Genomic DNA, 7,740 nt, shown 5'->3' with positions numbered 1-7,740 from the left:
TCAGAGAATATCTAAACGCGAAGTGCCTCGATGTTGACGAAAATGTAGTTTCTTTAGTAAACGCAATGGATATTCCAGATTTATATTCAGATGTAAATTCTCCAAATAACAATGTAAGTTTTCTCTCGGGAACTGCTCGATGTAGAGTTCCAGAGCCTGAAGAATTCATATTAGGATCTCGAAAAGTTGTACGAACCATTTGTTATCAGCGACATAGTCACTAAGGGCAAGAAAACTTCGCGATCTATCAAGAAGACGAGTACTGTAAAGGACACTATGCATTACGTTTCAGTGAGGGACACTATTTCCTTAATAATGGAGAACTCCGATGCCAGGATAATGATTGAGAACGAAACAAAATCTAATGCATGCATGCTAAATAATTTCAAGGATGGTTCGCTATTTGATGAGAATGTATATCTTCAGAAACACCCTCATGCTCTCCGTATATCATTGCACGTGGACGATGTTGAAACATGCAATCCATTGAGTACGCGGAAGGGGAAACAGAAGCTCACGATTTTCTCCTTTAAAATTCAAAATTTTGACGATAAAATAACCAGTTCCGTCGTTCTGATGTCCGTGTTGGGAATGCATGAACGGGGTTGGTTGATTCTGATATAGTAGGGTAGTACAAAAATTGATATTTTCAATAGTTTATCGTAAATAATTAAAAGTTTCAATGAAATTGACAAATTGCGTTTCCGGGTCGATTGATGTATAAATCTCGAAAATCCATCAAAAGATAAAGGCTATATTAACGTTCAAAATCTTACATGATTTCGTGACGGTCCACTGAGTCTTTCAGCCAAATCCTGGCCAAAAGTTAAAAACAAAAATGTTAAATATCCATTTTATTTTTCGTTTTTGAACTCTCAAATAATAATACTAATTTGCTAAGGGATTTTCGAAACAATATTGTTTACTTGTAAGCAATGCTGACTTCACTATAATTTCAATGCTAGTTTAATCGCAATTGTGCATAAAAATGTGCACGTTTTTTTGTGTTCTTCTTGGTTATTAGTGATTTTGAAGATGAAAATAAATATGCATTAAGCATGATTCGATCTGAAACCGTTTTCAGGTGCTCCATTATCATTAAGGGTATGCGATAACACACTTTTTCCTGACAAAACGAAACGAAACGTAACATAGATCTACTTTCGAGACTTCGAAACGATACGAAATCAAGGTCCATTTAATTCGAAATGTTACGAAACGAAACGATTTTTTTTTCCGGCGGAATTTTTATTGAATTGGTTTTACATAATGTACGCAATTCTGATTTATTTTGACGTAAACTACGTCTAAGGGGAAGACTCGGATACAGGGTGACAAATGAAAATTTGGGGACCGTCACGAAATCATGTAAGATTTGTAACATTAATAGGTCCTTTATCTTTCAATGGATTTTAATGATTTATATATCAATCGATTCGCAAACTCTCCACCAATTTGCCAGTAGTATTTAAATTTTTGATTATCAACGCTAAACTATTGAAAATTTTAGTTCTTTCATGCATCATGCATCCCCTATACAGCGTGTTCCAATCCATGGTAATTGCCTACTTTTAGGGTATTATCAATTATGGTATGGGGTGTATGAATGGGGTGGTCCAGCTGCTAGACAGTGGAGTTATACTCCCTCACATAGTGGGAGGGGCTGCTAAAACTGGGTAGTAGCGTCGGTGGGATGGTTCCTCCTCTTCTATATAGAGCGGAATGATTTGTTCAGTTTACTGTATTTGCTTTTACGTAGGTTACGTCGAGCGGTCGTGTCTTGTATACAACCCCAAGATTTTTTCAAGTCAAATAACTTTTTAGTGACCAATAGAGATATAATTCAAATTCTGAAAAAAAAACCTTATTTCCCTTAAGAGTTATGTAATTATGCTGAAGCATACTTCATATTGTCTTATCAGCGTGGTTTTATGGTATTGAGCTAACTCAAAACTAGAAAATGAATGCAAAGAATTTGTTTTTTATCTAGTGGGATACTTATTTGTAAATCCACATCTGCCAGGCGACTCTACGACACTACCCATAATTCCATTACCCATATTGCAATTACCCCGAAGGACACTACCCCGAACTCCACAACCCCGAATGAGTCACTACCCCGAGTGTCATTACCCCTAATGGGACACTACCCCGAATGAGTCAGTACCCCGAATCAGTCATTATTTCAAATTTATACTTCATTTCAATGAAAAAAATGTTACTCAATAAAAGTTTAATAATAATTCATATGAATGAACAATAATTGGAACTGAAACTATTTCAATGCAGTATGGAACTAAGTATTCTTACTCCGTAAGATCCCGTTTGCACGTTTTCATGCTCAATGCAGAGAGTTGGAGCCAATTGCGGTCCACGTCAAGGGCAACAAGGTAGAAGTTGTTCCTTGGTCGCTGTATCCGGATTCTGGATAAAGCGTAGTCTAAAACTCAAAATCGACGAGGGGGTGAATGGGTGAGTAAGAGTGAGTGAGTGATTAAGTGAGTGAGTAAGAGTGAGTGTGTGAGTGAGCGAGTAAGAGTTAGTGAGCGAGCGAGTAAGAGTAAACGAGTAAGAGTGAGTGAGCGAGAAAGAGAGAGCGAATGATTCAGAGTAAATGAATGGGTACCCAGCCAACACAAAATCGCATATGCTAGCGAATAAGTGTACAAGGTGGAGGCAATATAGGCGCATTCCTCCATTTGACAGCGTGCAAAATGCACGTATATGGCCTCCACTTTGTACACTTATTCGCTATGATATACGATCTTGTGTTTGCTGGGTATCGAGCAGACGTTACTTTTAAAAAGGCAATATTTCCTCTGTGTACCTGATCGAGGTATAAGCACGTTCATTAAAAGCAGGTATTATCTCCTCTGTCTGCCTTATACCGAGCAAACCCGTCCATTTAAAGAAGGCATCATCTCCTCAGTCTGCCTTATACCGGGCCCATGCGTTCATTTGAACAAAGCATAATATCCTCTGTGTGCCTTATACCGGGCAAACCCATCCATTTAAAGAAGGCATCATCTCCTCTGTCTGCCTTTAACCGGGCAAACGCGTCCATTTAAAGAAAACATCATCTCCTCTATCTGTCTTATACCGGGAAAACGCGATCATTTAAATAAGGCATAATTTCCTCTGTCTGCCTTATACTGGGCAAACGCGTCCATTTAAAGAAGGCATACCGGACCAAACGCGTTCATTTAAACAAGGCATAATTTCCTCCGTGTGGCTTATACCGGGCAAACCCGTCCATTTAAAGAAGGCATCATCTCCTCTGTCTGCCTTATACCGGGCAAACGCGTCCATTTAAAGAAAACATCATCTCCTCTGTCTGTCTTATCCCTGGAAAACGCGTTCATTTAAACAAGGCATAATTTCCTCTGTCTGCCTTATACCGGGCAAACGCGTCCCTTTAAAGAAGACATCATCTCCTCTGTCTGCCTTATACCGGGCAAGCGCTTCAATTTAAAGAAGGCATCATCTCCTCTGTCTGCCTTATACAGGACCAAACGATTTAATTAAAAAAAAGGCATAATTTCCTCCGTGTGCCTTATACCGGGCAAATCCTTCCATTTAAAGAAGGCTTCATCTCCTCTGTCTGCTTTATGCCGGGCAAACGCGTCCATTTAAAGAAGGCATCATCTCCTCTGTCTGCCTTATACCGGACCAAACGCGTTCATTTAAATAAGGCATAATTTCCTCCGTGTGGCTCATACCGGGCAAACGCTTCCATTTAAAGAAGGCATCATCTCCTCTGTGTGCCTTATACCGGGAAAACGCGTTCTGTTGGAAAAAAGGATCTCTTACTCCATTTCGTAGAATAGTACTTTTCCAGGTCATTATGACAGGAATGATAGTTAAAGCCAATTAGAAGAAAAATCCAAACTGTTGGTTAAACTGGTGGGTTAAAAACTGGCGATTCATCCATATCTGTTGGAGTTAAACATAATACAGTAGCCGTTCGATAACTGCAGAATGTTTGCTTTTCAGTTAACGAATGCCGTTCGATAACTGCAAATGACTTTCAGTTAACGAACGTCTACTGTAATAGAATACTATAGATTCTAAATGTTTTCGGGATAATTGCCTTTCGGGGTAATGGATTTCGGGGTAGTGTCCCATTCGGGGTAATGACTTTCGGGGTACTGTCCCATTCGGGGTAGTGGCCTTCGGGTTAACGGCATTCGGGGTACTGGGATTCGGGGTACTGGGGTGGAGCCCTGCCAGGCGTAAATGCAGATAGAGAGTTGTTAATAGCATACATTTGCTCACTAGAATAATCCTCTGAATCTTTCTAAACTGCACAAAGACATGTATTTCAAATTGTATTTCAGAAATGTGATCGCAAAGTTTTTATGGCAGCAGTTTGCGAGGTACGAAGAAATAATTTTTCCTTTCTCATACAAATTGTTGCACCAAAAGACTAGCATGTCCTTCCAAATTCGACATTTTTATACGAGGCTCGAAGACCCACAGTCTTATATACAATCAGCTCGACGAACTGCGATCGAACTTTTTGACAAAGTCATACTGATCTGATTCATATCTAATTACATTTACACTCTGAGCCTGACTTCTTAAATATTGAGTGGGATCACTTTTGAAAAAATAGGAATGAATACTTAAAGATACTTTCTGTTTTCTGTTAGACATTTCTATCAAAACACTGAAGATGTTTTATAGAAGAAAATTAATTACATATTTGTCGACTTAAAATAAGATTATGTAGTAAGCGTTAATAGAAAATTTTGTATAACATTAAATTTTGAAAATAGCTTTATTATATGTTCAGCGGCGCAGCCTAAATTTTTGATAATACACGACCGTACGAGGAAGTATGGTTTAAGTTTAAATTTGTTTCGAAATTCCGTTGAATTTCATCTAGGGATATTTTTTTCCAGCGATTTTTTTTGTAATTTTATGAAACGAAACAAAATAAAAAAATCAGCTTCCGCCATGCTAAAATTCAGCGGAATTTCGTTTCGAACCACCTGAAACGAAAGTTTTCGAAATACCGGACATGCTTAATTATCATAGTATAATTTGCTACAACAAAATTGTCAGCGTTGGAAAGATTGGAGTTTCCTTAAAAAGGTCCAAAAACACATTTCACGCATCCTCACGCAATCGTTACTTATTTAAAGTGAAGTTTGCTAAACAGCAAATCAAAAAAATAAATAATCTTGGTTTTGAGCGACAAAGCTCACATAAATTATGTTTCGCTTCCAAAAAAGAGTGAGGCCAAAAATTTAGTAAACAATAATAATCAAAGTATGAAGAACATCATAAGAAAAATCATACTCAATGACGAATCCAGAAGTGGGCAACCACTCGTCGCAAGCACGCTGTAGTTCTCAAAGACAACGTTCTTGCGCCAAGTGATGCTTTATCAAAAAACAATAACTGACGCCATCAGTGGTCATACTGCACTGCTATGAATGCAAAAAGCATGAATGCATTTACAGACGATAAAATGATTGACATAGTTTTTACACTACGTACTATGTGCGGTCCCCAAATTTAGATTCTGATTTGACACCCAGTACATACGGGTAAGACGTTGTCCAATGTCAAAAACAAGCCACATGTTGGTGTCTTTATAAGTGGAAGTGATGATCATCTTCAAATCACAGTCACAATTATTAGCTTTTTCCAAACGGAGGGATCGACTATCGGAATATACCTATGGAAAGTTGTTATTAGGATCTTAATGAGGGAGTTTGGACTCCTTAAAAACCCAAGGCTCAACAACTGATGGAGCTTCGGCATCGACGGAAACAAACACGGGCAATGTGAAACTTTCAGGAAAAGTAAAGCAATTTGTTTATTTTTTGTATTTATTTGAGAGACTTTCAGCCCCAGGCTGGCTTGTCTCTTAATTGTTCATTTGTTAATCAATTGTTAATCAGTCACAAATGTTAATTTGTGATATTTTTCTATACATCGCATATTGCACAATCAATATTCGTGATGCTAGCAACGCTCGTTATTGAGACAATCAACTTTACCCCTATACGCGAGGGAATTCAACTACCACCAATTTCAAATTATGTTGATGGAAATGGAAGCACAATGCGGAGATTTGCTGTGTTATAGTGAAGTTCAGTTGTTAACACGTGGAACCTTGCTTGAGAGATTTGAGAGAAACTATTGAAACAAAATTAACAATTTCGCACAATTGATTGCCGAAAACTGAAACATTTTTCTAATCTTGTAGAAAACAGTTCATGCAAATCTGTTATACATATGCTGGTAAGCTCGAAGCCTTTCAATAGAAATATTCAACTAAATTAATGATTTCGTGTGTGTTACTTCTATGTGAAGTTAAACGATTTACAATGATATGGAAATGCTAATATCATCTTCCAAACTTGGACGTACATGTTCATGATAGCATTAGAGGCGAAAGTATAGAATTGATAGTTCCAGTTAGGATACAGCTCGACATGAAGAATGTTCCTCCCTTATAGAAGTCGATTTGAAAGCGAGCGGAGGGCAATATTTGTGCCATGGCACAAATATCGCACGACCTTCCTTTCAAAGCTCCCGTATAAGGGGAAAGAATATCAGTGCATGCCGTATCCTAACGGAACTATCAATTCTATACTTTCGCCTCTAATGCTATCATGAACATGTACGTCCAAGTTTGGAAGAAATATTCAAGCCAATTCGCTTATTTTCGAGAACAGTTCCTCAACACCGTTCACTGAAGTGAATAATTTACCTGAAATGTTTCAAAAGGAGATAATTGACCTCCAATACAACAACGAGCTCAAATCTAAATTTCAGAAAGATACATCTCCCGTAAGATATTTTCTTTCTACAGAAAAACATATCTGTGTGAACAGCTCTCATCAAGAATGAAAGCAGTGAAAAGTAATTGTTGATCTTCATTACCTGCTTGCGAAACTTGGTCACCGATTGCGAAATCAATATTCGTTGAGTATTGGAAAGTTGCCAACAATTCCATGTTTCTCAATTCTCAACCACGTTGATTTTATTTTGAAAATGTATAAAAAATATGTACTGAATATTATCTGGCTCGCCAGCAAGTGGTCATTCTTGGCTTGAAAAGGTTGGACAGGCCTGGTGTGGTAGCTTGGCAACTACTACGCGTGTGCTGGGTCAGTGTATAATGCATAACTCCTTGTAAAAAAACGCAGTCTCCTTCCCGATTATTTAAGCGTCGATGGGCGTGTGGTCTACATTCTGGCATCTCAACCCACACGTCCATGGTTCGAAAACAGCCTGCCGCACTTTATTTTTTTTAAAGGAAAATCATCATTCATAAGGCAAGATATTGAAATTCTTATAGATTCCCTTTGGCAAATTTTCATAAGGCGTTTGATTGACAATCATACGTCCATTTTCCTCAGTGTAGGAGAATGGAGCAAGCCTGGGATCGAACCCACGATCTCCTGCGTATGAAGCAGAAACGGTAGCCATATGACCACCAAGCCTGTTAAAAATAATAGTATTTTGCATATGTTCGGAAAAAGACATCAAAATATTCATTGACAGTTTGAATTTCTACGTAGGATCAATGCAGGATTGCATTAGCTTCTAACATTCCCTGGTTTGGTGAACGTGGCTTAATGACACTAATGATATTCCAACACACTTTTACACCTCAAGTTTAAATTGCCATAATAACTCATCCATAATCATTCATCTCTATTTTTGTGCACTTTTGCCGGATCTCACACTTGCGGAGGGATCTCCCATATCAGCGCGCCG

The sequence above is a fragment of the Armigeres subalbatus genome, chromosome 2, assembly GCF_024139115.2.
Source record: "Armigeres subalbatus isolate Guangzhou_Male chromosome 2, GZ_Asu_2, whole genome shotgun sequence".
In the NCBI taxonomy this organism is placed as follows: Eukaryota; Metazoa; Arthropoda; class Insecta; order Diptera; family Culicidae; genus Armigeres; species Armigeres subalbatus.
Note: the sequence above shows the minus strand (reverse complement) of the source record.